This window comes from Helianthus annuus, chromosome 16 (assembly GCF_002127325.2).
Source record: "Helianthus annuus cultivar XRQ/B chromosome 16, HanXRQr2.0-SUNRISE, whole genome shotgun sequence".
Lineage (NCBI taxonomy): Eukaryota > Viridiplantae > Streptophyta > Magnoliopsida > Asterales > Asteraceae > Helianthus > Helianthus annuus.
In genome coordinates, this window is record NC_035448.2 from 193085239 (window position 1) to 193100661 (window position 15423).

Consider the following 15423-nt stretch of genomic DNA (forward strand, 5'->3'; position numbering starts at 1 on the left):
GGTTGTCATAAGGTAGATTATGATTATTGTTATTTTTTAATTTAGAAGTAAGAGTCGAGTAACATGAGCCTTTTAAAATAAAATAAAAAAAAAAGAAAATAGCACATAAAAAAAAAAAAAAAAACTAATGAAAAACAAAGAAAGGGAGAAGCTATAGGGCATCGATCTCGTGGAAGCCAGAAATGGAGTAAAATCATGCAGATGAGAAAGTGATTATGTCAGGCCTCTTATGTACATATTTATATTATATTAACCTTTTCTTTAACATAGTCAATATATTTGATTTAATTAGGTAAAAATCACACGTGAATGTGTATTTCCAATCTTATTGTCCTTCACCTTTTCTAAAACATGTTGAAAAGTTCCATTTTTCTAGTAGTGTGTGCAAATATGTTTAGAAGCATCAATCTTCACTTCTTAAACGGAATAAAAGTTTTGATTTAATGGTATAACTTTTTTAAACAACTTATTAATAAACTATACATAAGTTATTTTAATTAAAAGAAATGAGTGAACATGATGATATCTAATAAAAAGAATAGCCTGTCACTCACCCTGCAACAATGGAGAACTCTCCGTTGTGGAGTCAATTGAACTTGTCATCCACTGATGAACTAGACACCGCTACAAAATAGATGGCGATAGGTAAGTCTTGTTTATGTGTCGGGGACGGAGACGATGATAACTCCAACAACTTCATGTTTTCATCAAACTCAAAGGTACCGGATTAATGGAATGACACAGAGACGGTGTTTGATAGATTGATGAAAGTGATGCACGTATAGCTGAAACCTCTTGGGATCAACAACACAACAAAATCGAAATTGACAACAATATGGATAACAATAAACAAAACAGATTGTGGAAATCTTGGTGATAAAAGAAGATCCGTAGATTTGTTTACATACAAACATAGAATGACGACAGTTATCGGCGGTTATGAATTTGGCGCCAACAAGCGTTGCTAACTGTCACTAGACAACCTCTTAAAACCCATCGAACTGACCATTTAATCTAGTCCTAATACGACATTAGGGCTGGCATAACGGGTTAACCCGATCTGTGAAGACACGATAAGTTCATAGAGTCTGGATTTTGAAAGCCAAGAATTTGTCCTCTTTGGATTCTAGCTGTCATCCTTGCTCATAATGTGTGGGATTTGCTCTGGTTTTTTGTCTTGCCCTAATTATATAATTATTAACCATTCTGTCAGAAACATATGTCTAATGATATTCACAACCAGAAATTATGGAATTTGAATTTCTATAACTTTATCATGAATTCCTAATTCTTAGTATTATATACTAGTATTACTTTTCTTCAATTAAGATCTTGATATGTGCTGTTTATGCTACTCGGTTTTCTTTGGCCAGATATATTAATAATACAATAACTCTGGTTTCTTTTCTGATTTATAAAGAATACCTTCTTCTTACCAAGATAGCCCCATTTTGGAAGTTTTGTTTCTGTAAATATTTACTTGCCAAATTTATATATCGTGAAGGGCCGGCCCAATGGGCTTAAGACTCTAGACACTAGTGGAAAGGCATCCAAATTTATGATAAAGTTTTCTTTATACTGGCCCAAAATTGAAAGGCCCAATCCTTCAAATTTATGATAAGTTTTCATTTCTGGGTGGTTTCTTGCAAAAAAATTTTGGTTCGCAGTAATTCAATGGAATTTAAGGGAATTGGAATTTCAATTCCTTTTCTTTAGATGTTTGGTTCACAAAATTTGATGGAATTGGAATCTCAATTCCAATTCCAATTTCTATGTGTTTGATTCATAATGGAATTGGAATTAGAATTTGACATGAATTCTTTCAAATTCCTTTAACTAAAGGAATTCAAAATCCATCCTGTATGTAAGTGAAAGAATTTTAGTAAATTCATTGGAGTCTTCGATCGTTTCGACCCGTACCGTTTCAATCCGAGTCGTTTCGATCCGAACCGTTACGACCCGTACCGTTTCGACTCGAACCATTTCATTCAACACGAACCGTTTCGACTCGAACCATTTCATTCAACACGAACCGTTTCGACCTGTACCATTTCGACTCGAACCGTTTCGATCTGAATCGTTTAGACCCGTATCGTTTCGACTCGAAACGTTTCATACGACCCGGACCGAACCATTTCGACCTGCACTGTTTCAACCCGTACAGTTTTGACCCAAATGGTTTCGACCCGTACCGTTTCGACTTGAACCGTTTTGACTCGAACCATTTTGACCCGTACCGTTCTGACGTTTCGACCTGTACCGTTTTGATCCGAACCGTTTCACCCGTACCGTTTACCCAAATTGTTTCGACGCGAACCGTTTCGACCCGTACTCTTTCCACCCGTACCGGGGGTGGTGGGTGCCAGGGTGATGGATTCCAATTCATTTGACAATCAAACGTATCAAAAATAGAATTGAGATTCCAATTTCAAATGGAATCCAAATCCAATTCTTTCAAATTCTAATTTCTATACAAATTCTAAATCCAAAACATTCGGTGACCAAACGCCCCCTAAGTTTTGTCTAGTGTCTGCTAAAACCACCCAGAAACGAAACGAAACGTGAAACTATGAATGAAACCCTCGTAAACGTAATATGTGGTTGAGTAGTCACTTAAGGATTTCAGAATCATCGCATCTCTATCTCAATTGAAGAACACAGGGGCTATTTTTAGTTTTTTTACATACTCATCATCTCAATCTCATTGCTCAAACCCTCAAACATAAACTAAAATCAGTTTTGTGATTTGGAAATTGAAAGACGGACGGACGACAATGGCAGTTAATCTTGTGGCTGGCTTAGAACTATGGCAATCAGGTTAGATTAAAATCCTCATTTCATTTGTTGTTTAAAGTGTATTTGCAGATTTGAATTAGTTGTTTGTTTAGGGCTTATTCTTTCATTATTTGCTGGTTGTTTAGGGCTTAATTTCTGATTTAACTTTGTTGTTTAGGCCTTTAGGGCTTGTTTGCTTATTTTAGATACATAATAACCTTATCAATATGTAATGCTTAAAGGTGTTAATGATTCCAGGCTTCGGCACTCGATGATATTTGTCTCGATTCTTAATGGAAACGATATGATACGACTCGAACCCACGTTATGGTCCCATGTTCCACGTTGAAACCCACATCTCTAAATTGCCTTGTTTTAGTTTATTATTTTCCACACTTTTAGTTGTTTCATGCATTCCATAATTCCATGTTCTCTTGCACGTTTATTTAGTTAGTTTACAATTCTTGTATTTAAGAATCATTTGGAGTTAATGAAAAGAAGCAGAATATTATTGAATGAAAATTTAGTTTCATGTCTCTCTCCTTCTCTTGAAATCTTGGGAGTTTGTAGGTTTTCTCCGTAAACCTATCAATTGGTGCTTTCATTGAGCCTTAGCCTCCATGGCTTTGGAAGAACTCGAGGACGCCACGTATCTATCTCGCTTCACCGGTTACAATCCTGCCCGGTGGATTTGTGATGCTGAACGGTTCTTTTCCTTTTATGCAATTTATGAGGAAGAACGGTTTCCTTATGTTGTTGACTCGTTTGACGATGAACCTTTTTCTTGGTTCAATTCATGGTATCGAGGACCGGAACGCCTTACATGGAAGTCTTTCACTATTGCAATGCTTCATCGTTTCCGACCACCACCGCTTAGTCCCGTACCACCACCGTCACTTCCATGCCAAGAACCGTCAATACCACCAACATCAATGAAAGCACCAAATGATAGGGACCGATTCGAGATGGTCAATCTCCCAAGATAAATAACCCTTAGAGGGGGTCAAGCTCCAAGAACACAAGATAAAGAAGAAACTTCAATTTTTGCTTAATTCATTTCTACTAAAATAAACTTTGAATGGCTTTAAATAGCCTTACAAATATAACTACCCACTAAAGATGTTGAAGTCATGACCCACTAATTAATTAACTAATTAGTAACCAATCAGAAAAAACCTTAAATGAACTACAAAACTAAGAATCAAAAGACAAGCTTGAACGTGGACTTCATGACTAAAAGGTGGGTTGCATGGATGGGAGTTGTGGTATGGTTGTGGCCTGCAGGTACGTATCACGATAAATCGAAAAAATAATAAAACACTTTCAGCAAGGAACTAGAAGCAGAGTTTTAACATCTTACAATTCAATTGTGTAAATGGATCAGACTCGAGCTAGGTGGCACACAAAATTGTGTAAATGTAAATTCACAAGCTGAGTAATGGTCGCTCTAACTTTGTTTGAGTTTTCTTATTGAATCAAACAAATTTTGCAAACTAATACAAGTGTGTTCTGTTGTATAAATACAAACGCTAGTGCTATTATGATTAAGTCTAGAAAAAAGCTTAGCCGAATAGCATGTACTAGCGAGTGGGTATCGTCAAAGAGTAATGCACCTTTCGAAAAAAAATGTAAAATTTTAAACTTCGCCAACTATAAACTTTTTAGTTTATAATTGCCGGTTCCAAGCCCAGATAAAGGAAGAGGGTTTTGTTGCTAAATATAGGATAATATTGCAAAAGGGCCTCCAATTCGTAGTTCGCTTAGCTGATACTGTGCTCAATATTTTACGCTGTTGCCTATTATTAGCTGTGACCATAAAAAGACTAATACTTGTTCTAGCGCCATTCCTTTTTCAGAAAATATACAGTAAGTTGATCACTGGTGGATGTTAATTAGGCATGGCTAAGGTTAGAGACCGGACTGAAGACTTTAAAGATGCTATCAACAGTGGGGCTTTATCTTTGGATTTAACGAGGTTGGTCTTTTACCAGTGAGTGGTCAATATATGTAATTTCTTTTGTTGAGTTACTTTCGTTTGACGATTGTTAGCTTGGTTTATTATAATGTTGTTTGTGGTCATTTGTATCTGTTTAGTTCTAAAGATGATGAAATAAAGTTATGTTATACCAGTGTCTAGATAGATAGCATATCAATTTCTTTGTAGGGGGGAATGATGGTTCCTGATGTTACTTCTATATATTATCTAGTAAGTAGTAAAGACAATTTACTCCTGTCTTGGTATCTACCTGATGATCTACTACTACAACTTCTTCATAGATTAATTAATATCAGACATAGTAGTACCATGGTCAGATTTCTATGACCATTAAATAAGCTCGACTGGTTTTAGAAGGTATATATGTACGTACATGCATTAGTATTTCATGTGAGATCAGTGTCAACAGTCTGGCAGATCTATACGTAATTACTGGTTTAATACCCGTCCGTTGGACAGGTTGTTCATTGTCATAATCTCATAACTACACTTACTTGCTTTTTAAATGAAAAGAATATGATATTAAGACATTTAACTAAGGTGGGGTGGGGTTTGGTTTTAAATGTACTGGCAATGAGTGTACACAAAAGGAGAGAGAAAAAGGTATAAATGTTTATGAACTATTTGTTTTACGAAGGTTGCAATCAACCGTTAACTTGATCAAATATATAAAGCAGAATGTTATAGCTTACAATTACAACCCTCTAAACCCATTGCTCTCACCTGTGTCCGTCTTCCTTTCTCATCCTTACTTCTAGCGACCCCTTCACTCTCTCGATTGTGCTTTCTAAATTCTTCATCTGTTCCATCCGCGTATCATGTCAGTCTCGTAAATAAACACGAGATATACTACAATGCTTAATAACTACTGTTTGCAATCCTGTTGTGTATGAACATCATCCCGTGAGCCCGTTATAGAGAACCAAACTATAACTCACGACACTTTCTTTATTTATGTGGCCATCTTGAGTCAACTATTTTGACATTTATACAAAAAAATATATATATGTGATGTATTGAAATTATATATCAAGATTGATCATACCACGGCGCTTCTGCAAGAAAGTGGAGTTAGAGAACTCATGCTCTTCTCAAGTCATTTTGCACCCCTAAATTTGGGAATTCATAATAAGAAAGTGTGATGTAAACTCATGAAAACAAAATGACAATGTATGTTATGTTTAACCTCAGTTTCAAAAATCTTACGATCCTTTACTCTAACCATTTCATATATAAAGTTTAGATATTTCCACTCGTATATCCCGCTTTCTAGCCCAAACATAGGATGAGTACAAACCAAATCCGAGTCCTAAAAAATTATCTTAATCATTAACTTTTGAGAAACATAAGACAATAAACAAACAAACAGTTATGAACGAACATGAGGGACACGACCCAAGAATCACAAAAGAACCCTTTAATGCATGCCTTGTTTGGTTATGTAAACAAGTTTTGTTGGTTGAAGAACCGAAACTCAAGCCCAGAACCGAAACGGATCTGTATTACAACAACAACAACATACCCAGTAAATCCCCCAGATAGCAAAGCTAGTGGAAGGATCTGGGAAGGGTGGGATCTAGGCAAACCTTACCTCTATCCCTAAGGATAATAAAGAGGCTGCTTCCGAAGAGACCCTCGGCTCCGAATAGTTAAGGGGCTAAGCATGTCATTATTAAAGTTGAGGGGTTAAACATGTCATTATTAAAGTTGAGTGGCTAAAGTTGGTTAATGCGACAAAAATAGCATACTTATAGAATTTTAGTATATATAATGAAACTTGCCCAAATAAATTTCAGAGTAATTAATACCTTGAGACATCTTAAGATATCAATATGCGTCCAGTTGCTCGAGTATCCATGAGACACCTGTACTCATCATCTACAGGAAGATCCGAAAGGCGTAAACCCTTCCTGCATTTCTCAACCAAAGACTCAAGCGGTAAACTGGAACCCGCAACCTGCAGGAACAACTCAAGTGGCATAGCCTTAACGGCTTCTTCACCTATTTCAAATAATTTACAACTACTATGTACATTCTTCTGTTCATATCCGTCTTTTATTGCATCATCCCAACTGGGTAAACCAGTGAGATAACCCCATAGAAACACATGAAGCAACTTCGCACAAACCATTTTTGCCAATACAAAACCGTTGCTTCACACGTCTCGGCTTGAGAATAATCTATTCTCGACCCTGTGTTAATTCTCTCCACGGGGAATATATTTGTTACATTTTCCAACTTTGTGTTTTAAAGAAGATTGAACACGCAGTTGTTTTTCAAATTACCTGAGTCTGTCATGAACCCGATTTGAGAGGTCTTCTGCGTCATATACAGATGGGTGTAGAATTACTTCAACTGTACGTTTTCGGCTAATATTAGCAAGAGACGGGACTCCAAAATAAATGCATTTGCAATGTCCGTCTTGTTGAAGTTTGTTTAAGCTACGATCTAGAGTCTTCTTGTCCATTGTAGTACTCTGCTTCTTGTCAAGATTATTAACATTATCCAGCAGCCCGGCTTTGTAGCTCAGGTTGTATGAAGTTCATGTTGGGGAATTTCGGTTTTCGGACGATCAGAGAGGCGTGTAATCACTCTCAGATCAAATTATTTCGGTGGTTCACCCGAATAATTTAATCGGATACAACTCTGATTTCGAGAATTGAACCTGAGTATGTGTTTTTGAGTGAAATTGATGAACCAGAGAATTGTGACCAAAACTTAGAAACGAATTTTAGGGTTTCTTGCAGATAACTGCCTCTGGCAGTTATTTTCGAATTTTAGTAAATTGCATTAAAAACTGCCTTGAACCCCGCCAGGGGCTCTGCCCCTTGGACCCCGCCAGGGGCTGCCGCCCCTTGGACCCTGCTCCCAGGGGCGCTGCCCCCGGACCCCCGCCAAGGGGGCGCTGCCCCCTTGGAACCCCCGTAGAGTACGGGCTCCGCCCGTACACCTCGAATAATAATAACTCAAACAAGCGTGCACTCCCGCACCTCCTAACTTGCTTGATGTGTATTATTATTCGCTTTGATCACCAAGTCAATCCCGATTACACTAAAATATCTAACATTCCTCCCCCATTTTAGCGTAATCCTTGATTAACTTAAACAAATTCACAACAATCAAACTTATGCATAAATGAAATATCGCGACGATTGAATTTCACATTAGTATATTACACATTCCAAATATTCGAATATAGGGGTGTCGCTAAGGATTGAACCCTTTCTATTCAGTGAATACATGAAGATAATATACACACAAGTTTACATACTCTAATGTTCTTTCTTGACACTATTTTTACTAGCCTGTGTCCCATCCTTCAATGAACATATCAAAGCCAAGTCCTAGCTTCTTGAAGCGGCTAAACTTCATGCTCATATAGGTAGCTCTTTATTCTTGCACCTGCATATGCAATTTTTCAAAGAACTATTAAGAAGAAGACCTTCAACCTCCTTTAACTTGCAGGTCTGAACACATACCTTGGGATGATGCTACTGATGTGTTCCAATTTCTAGATGTTAAGCTTTCCACATTGAATTCAGCACCTAACGTCATATTAGGTGGGAATTGGGTATCTTAACACGAGAAATCTCAGGTGGACTTTAATCCCATCCCTACAGCCGCCTTGTGCACAAGATCTCTACATAACTCTTTGGTTAAGTGGTCGGCTAAATTCTGTTGAGTTCTCACAAACTCCACCGATATCACCCCTTGCGTGATGAGCTCACGAATCATGCTGTGTCTAACACCTAAGTGTCTAGACTTCCCATTATACACTTGGCTATATGCCTTAGCCAAGGTAGCAGCACTATCACATCTAATAGATATTGGTGATATAGGTTTGGGCCACAATGGAATCTCATAAATCAAGTTTCTTAGCCACTCAGCTTCTTTGCCAGCTGCGGCCAATGCTACAAACTCAGACTCCATTGTCGAATCAGTTATGCAAGTCTGTTTCTTAGATGCCCAAGATATGGCACCTCCTCCGAGCAGAAAGGTCCATCCACTCGTGGAAGAATGATCTTCCTTATTTTTAATCCAGCTTGCATCCGAATAACCTTCTAAAACCGAAGGAAATCCAGTATAGGTCAAACCATATTTCATGGTTCCTTTCAAGTACCTAAATACTCGATTCATTGCTTGCCAATGACTTGCACCTGGATTGCTAGTATACCTACTAAGCTTTCCAACAGCATATGCTATATCCGGTCTAGTGCTAATCATGGCATACATGAGGGATCCAATGGCCCTTGAATATTCAAGTTGGCTTACAGCTACACCTTCATTAGGTGAGAGCTTAAAAGCAGGATCCATTGGAGTGCTAACCGGAGAACTATCATGAAAATTAAACTTTTTCAATATCTTCTCAATATAATGAGATTGAGAGATAGATATGCCATTGTTCTCCCGTTTGATCCTTATACCAAGGATCACTTCCGCCTCCCCCAAGTCTTTCATATCAAAACAAGATGACAAGAATTTCTTTGTTTTATCAACTTGATCCTGGTCAGTACCGAAGATCAACATGTCATCTACATATAGACAAATTATGACTCCTTTCCTAGAATCATCAAATTTGCTATATACACACTTGTCTGCTTGGTTTAATACAAAACCATTAGACAAAACCACTTCATCAAACTTTTGATGCCACTGTTTTGGTGCTTGCTTTAAGCCATATAATGACTTAACTAGCTTACACACCTTATGCTCATTGCCAGGCATAACAAAACCCTCTGGTTGTTTCATATATATCTCCTCATCCAAATCACCATTCAGGAAAGCAGTTTTCACATCCATTTGGTGAATTACAAGATTGTGTATTGCAGCCAAGGCAACCAACAATCTAATAGTGGATATTCTTGCTACAGGAGCATATGTATCAAAGTAGTCAATTCCTTCCTTTTGTCTAAAGCCTTGGATAACCAATCGGGCTTTAAACTTTTCAATTGAACCATCTACTTTCATCTTCTTCTTGAAGATCCATTTACAACCAAGTGGTTTACACCCAGGGGGCAGATCAGACAGTTTCCAAGTGTTATTCTGCATAATAGAGTCCATCTCATCATTTATAGCTTCTTTCCAGAAAGCTACATCTCGAGATGCCATGGCTTCACTATAGGTTTTAGGATCTTCCTCAATATTGAAGCAATATTGATATTGAATTTTAATTTCATCTCTAGATCCTTCCACCAAATATAGCTGAAAATCATCACCAAATGATTTAGCTTTTCTTGCTCTACCACTCCTCCTAAGTTCCGGAGGAGTATCAATCACTTGATCAGCCATGTGAGAGTTACTAGAGCTTGGAACCATGTCTCTAGGTCTAGGCATTGAAGAGAATCTATTCTCATCATACTCTGCAGTTCTTGCCTCAATAACCGTATGCACTGACACGTAGTCATTTGGTTCTATAACATAGAACCTGTGAGCAAATGAATGCTCCGCATACCCAACGAAAATGCAGTCAATACCTCTTTCCCCTATGTTCCTTATCTTAGGATCAGTGAGCCTCACCACGGCTCTACATCCCCAAACTCTCAGCTTATGCAGCTCAGGTGGTTTTCTACACCAAAGCTCATAAGGGGTAGTCTTGTTCCTTTTATTTGGAACCCTATTTAGTAAATAGCAGGCTGTCAACATAGCCTCACCCCAAAAGCCCTCACTTAGGCCTGAATAGGACAACATGGTATTGACCATTTCCTTTAAAGTCCTATTTTTCCTTTCCGCCACACCATTTTGTTCCGGTGTGTAGGGAGCTGTGGTATGGTGTATTATTCCAGTAGATTGGAAATACACCGGATCAAAGTACTCACCACCTCTGTCCGTATGTAGGGTTTTGATCAACCCACTCCGATGAAGCTCTACTTCTTGTTTATAGATCTTAAACTTTTCAAGAGCTTCATCCTTAGCATGCAACAAATAAACGTAACAAAATCTAGTAGCATCATCTATAAAAGTTACTACATATTTTTTATTACCTAGAGATGGTGTAGCATGAAAATCACATAGATCACTATGTATCAAATCTGACACGTTAGTTTCCCTATGAACATGTTGCATGAAAGGCTTTTTGGTTATCTTATTCAACTTGCAAACATGGCATTTGTCATTGTTTATGTTAATAGGCGGAATTAAACTCATTTTAGACATTTCTTTAACTCTTTTATAATGTACATGTCCTAGTCTAGCATGCCATAATTCCGATTCAGTCAAGTTGTGTCTACTAGTTGAAGCTATGCAGTTTGCATTACTAGTTGAAGGTACATCATTAACATTACTAGTTGAAGCAACACAAACAGATTCATTCATAAACGAGACATCAACATTTAACATAAACATAAACATACCATTACATAGATAACCAAAACCAACAAAGGTACCATGTCTTGACAAGATATACTTGTCACTTTCCAATACTTGTTTGTACCCACAATTATTCAACACAATGCCACTTAACAGATTCTTTCGAATCCCGGGCGCATACAAAACATTGTTCAAAAGTAAAGTTTTCCCAGAAGTAAACACAAGATTAACAGTTCCTATTCCCTTGATTGGTTCAGTTGCAACATTCCCCATCTTTATGATAGACCCGTCTTCGATTGGTTGAAAGTCTTTAAACCAACGAAGATCCTTGCATACATGACTTGTTGCACCCGAATCAACCCACCAAGCAATGTCATCATCCTGCACATAAAATGCCTCAGAAATTAGTGACACATAATTCTGAACCGAATTATTAAATTGTACTAAATTCTGACCTTGCTTGCCCGGGTCCTTGGACCCGCTAGAACCAGCCTCTTGCTTGTCCTTTGAACCAGACTTCTTGTTTTTCTTCATCAACTTACAGTCCTTCTTAAAGTGACCCACCTTACCACATTTCCAGCAAGGGTAATTCGGCTTTTTGTTTGAACCCGAATTGTTGTTTCCTTGAAACTTGCGTTTCCCTTTGAACTTACTGTTTCCTTTCGATGATTCACCTGTCTCAACCATATTCACAGAACTTGATCCAGCCCGTTTCTTTTCATCATTGACCAACACATTTTCCTGTGCTCTCAAGCCTTCTTCAATTCTGAAGTGGCTTCCAAGTTCAACCAAAGTTAACTCTCCTTTCTGATGTTTCAGATTATGTTTAACATCTCTCCAGGAAGGAGGTAACTTGTCAATGATACTCGAAACAGAGATGGATTCATCCATCTTCATATCATGTTGGGCAAACTGCCCCAGAATTCGTAGCAATTCATGATATTGTTCCATCACAGGCCGTTCATCAACCATTTTGTAATTATTGAAATTACTGACAAGAAACTTCTTACTAGAAGAATCTTCTGCCATGTATTTGGCTTCCAACGTGTCCCACAGTATCTTTGCAGTTTCAACATTTTGATAAACATCAAATAAGGGATCAGACATACCGTTCAGGATGTGGCCAAGACAGATATAATTGTCGTTCTCCCACTTCGACCTCTTCCTGATTTGCTCCAGATTTCCCTCCTCTTGTATTTCCGGGATTGGAGTAGTCAACACGTACACAACCTTCAACGAACTCAGAAGAAAATGCATCTTCTTCTGCCATCTTCGGAAGTCCACACCTTCGAACTTCTCCAGTTTGTTCTCCTTGATTATCATATCCTTCATCGATCCGCTTGCCATCTTCACAGAAAATAATTTGATCTCTGTTGGGGAATTTCGGTTTTCCGGACGATCAGAGAGGCGTGTAATCACTCTCAGATCAAATTATTTCGGTGGTTCACCCGAATAATTTAATCGGATACAACTCTGATTTCGAGAATTGAACCTGAGTATGTGTTTTTGAGTGAAATTGATGAACCAGAGAATTGTGACCAAAACTTAGAAACGAATTTTAGGGTTTCTTGCAGATAACTGCCTCTGGCAGTTATTTTCGAATTTTAGTAAATTGCATTAAAAAACTGCCTTGAAATTTTGTCTGAAAATTTATCATAAATTTTCATAAATTTTATTTTCTAAGGCATTTTCTATAAAGCAATTTACCAAAACTTAGCTCGACCCCAGCCAGGGGCTCTGCCCCTTGGACCCCGCCAGGGGCTGCCGCCCCTTGGACCCTGCTCCCAGGGGCGCTGCCCCCGGACCCCCGCCAAGGGGGCGCTGCCCCCTTGGAACCCCCGTAGAGTACGGGCTCCGCCCGTACACCTCGAATAATAATAACTCAAACAAGCGTGCACTCCCGCACCTCCTAACTTGCTTGATGTGTATTATTATTCGCTTTGATCACCAAGTCAATCCCGATTACACTAAAATATCTAACAGTTCAGCATCCCGGCTTCTCTTAGAGCCTGTAGCATTTTAAGAAGCGCCTGTTCTTGTAGTGCCCAATTATTTTTCTTCATCATCCTAACCAAAAAACTTATTACAGTTTGTGGATCGAACGATTAAATAACACCAAAAGATATAAAGTTCAAAATAATGAGTATACATTTACACTTTCAACATACTTGACTTTGGCACAAAGGCAGATATGGAAATCTACACATCCATGAATGTGTATTGAGCAAATTAATAGAAAAGATTTGGGCAGAATTAGGGCAAATTTGATTTAGGGCTGGAAGGATTAGAACAGAAAAAATTACCTTCAAGTGATTAAGAGGAGAGGGATTCAGAAAAGATGGAACGGGAGATGAAGACTAAGAGACCTTCATCTGTTTTTGAAATCACGTCTTGAACTTTTAAAACGTCGTTGATTGTACCGACGGGTGAGGAGGTGCATACCGCGTCTGAGGGGGAAGATCTCCACTTTTGCGTTTTGATTTGGGGAAGTACGTTGTGGGTTGGGGTAACGGATGAGGAGGAGACCTAAGACAACCAACGGCGAATTGAAGGAGGTTGAGTTGTTGTGGAGATAATGGGCAAGGAAAGGCGGAGGTAACCACCAAGTGAGGGAAACCGTAAGGAACTGCCCTGAACTGCTACTACAACCGTTATTTTTGGGAGTTTAAGTGGCTGAGATTTAATCTCAGCCAAATCCAGTGGTGAAGATTGAGTTAAGGGTGTGTTCCCGAGTTAAAAATCCCTCCCCATCCCATAGTTATCAATAGCGACCGTTGCGGACGCTATAGCGAATAGCGTGGCGTGGCGGCCAACCTCCGCTACAAGGTGCATATCGACCATATAGCGAGCAAATAGCGACTCCGGCGGCGATTTCCGGCGAAAAATTCCGATTCCGGTAATGCTTTCTGCTGGAAAGCAGGAAGAAGAAGATGAAGAAGAGAGCGGCTGGGTTTCTAGCGTGTTTGAGGCTTTAAGATTTCTGCTTCTGATTCCGGTGATGATTTCTGCTGGAAAGCAGGAAGAAGAAGAAGATGAACACGAGCGGCTGCGTTTTTATTAGGTTGGAGCCTTTTTTAGGGTTTAATAAGATTATGGATTTTAACTTTTAACCCTTCTATCTTTCATTAAGTTATATTTATTCCCTAAAACTTCTAAAATTTACACAAAAAGTGTAAAATTGGTTTGTGTATCTTAACATTTAACCCCCACTATTTTCACTAGCTTACATTTGGTCCTTAAACTTATATTTTTATACATAAAAAGGTATAAAATAAACATTATATATATAAAAAATTTATATAGATAGCTATTTTTATTTCTTAAATTTTTAACTATCTTATCGCTAAACACGAAATAGCGGGCGCTATTTCATCGCTATCGCGACGTAGCATATAGGTACGTTGTCGCTATTTGTCGCTATTCGCTATCGATAACTATGCCCCATCCCTCCCCTCCCCTCCATGTCTTTCCAAATTGGAAAGACTATTATCAGGCAAAAAAAACCCCATTTTCCCTCCCCTCCCCTCCCCCTGTTAAGTGGATCTCTGGAACACAGCATAAGAGTTGGTTAGACTTGATGGGAACAATATATATATATATATATATATATATATATATATATATAATTTTGTATGATAAAAATGGCATGTAATGTCGATCTGATTATTGTCGACAGACCAAAAGGGCAGCTCTTATGGCATCTTTTATCATTCATAAACCTCGGGAAGGATCACATTTTACCAAGGCTGCATTGAAGACGATATACATATATCTATTACCATGTCTTTTTAGCCGACCTGGCAATTCCTAATTATTTACTTATGCATTGGTCAATTTATCTCTAAAACAACGTCAAACAGGTTTACTAACTACAAAGGAAGTCGAAAGTCATCCAATGCGTATTATTAATGCATACAACCTCCTAAGCCCATTTTATTCAAATATTAGATAAATTTTGAACAATATAGATTTTGTAATCATTTTCCCATCTCTACCTTTGACCTGTTGCATAGATATGTTTTGCTCTCCTTTGAACAATATTGTTTTTTTTTTTTTCATTTATGGAGTGGTATGTATAGTTTTTTTCAGCCACCATTTTGTTCGGTATTGTTGTGATATTGAATAACCAAAATAAGATCATTGGGTGTAACAAAATGTTAAGAAAAAAATTTATAATCAGTTTCATAATGCAGATCTAAAGACCCGGTCTAGTTGATATATATATATATATATATAGAGGATCAAGATCAGGGAAAACTCCCCCGAGTTGTGAAAACTTAGAGAACTCGGCCTTCCCGTGCGAGTTTTGCCCCCCATGAAAATCCAGCAGCAACTTTTAGATGATG

General features: G+C 38.1%; 1 long non-coding RNA gene across 2 annotated transcripts; it reads left to right on the forward strand.

The window, feature by feature from the left end:
* The first annotated feature begins 2508 nt into the window (after positions 1 to 2508).
* LOC110915067 lies at positions 2509 to 14906 on the forward strand. Of its 2 annotated transcripts, XR_002578734.2 has the most exons (3): positions 2509 to 2817; positions 4632 to 4750; positions 14754 to 14906. It is a non-coding gene; the product is annotated as an uncharacterized LOC110915067 (long non-coding RNA). The 2 variants fall into 2 exon arrangements; XR_002578733.2 differs by lacking the exon at positions 14754 to 14906 and having other exon boundaries at positions 4632 to 4911.
* The last annotated feature ends 517 nt before the right edge of the window (positions 14907 to 15423 follow it).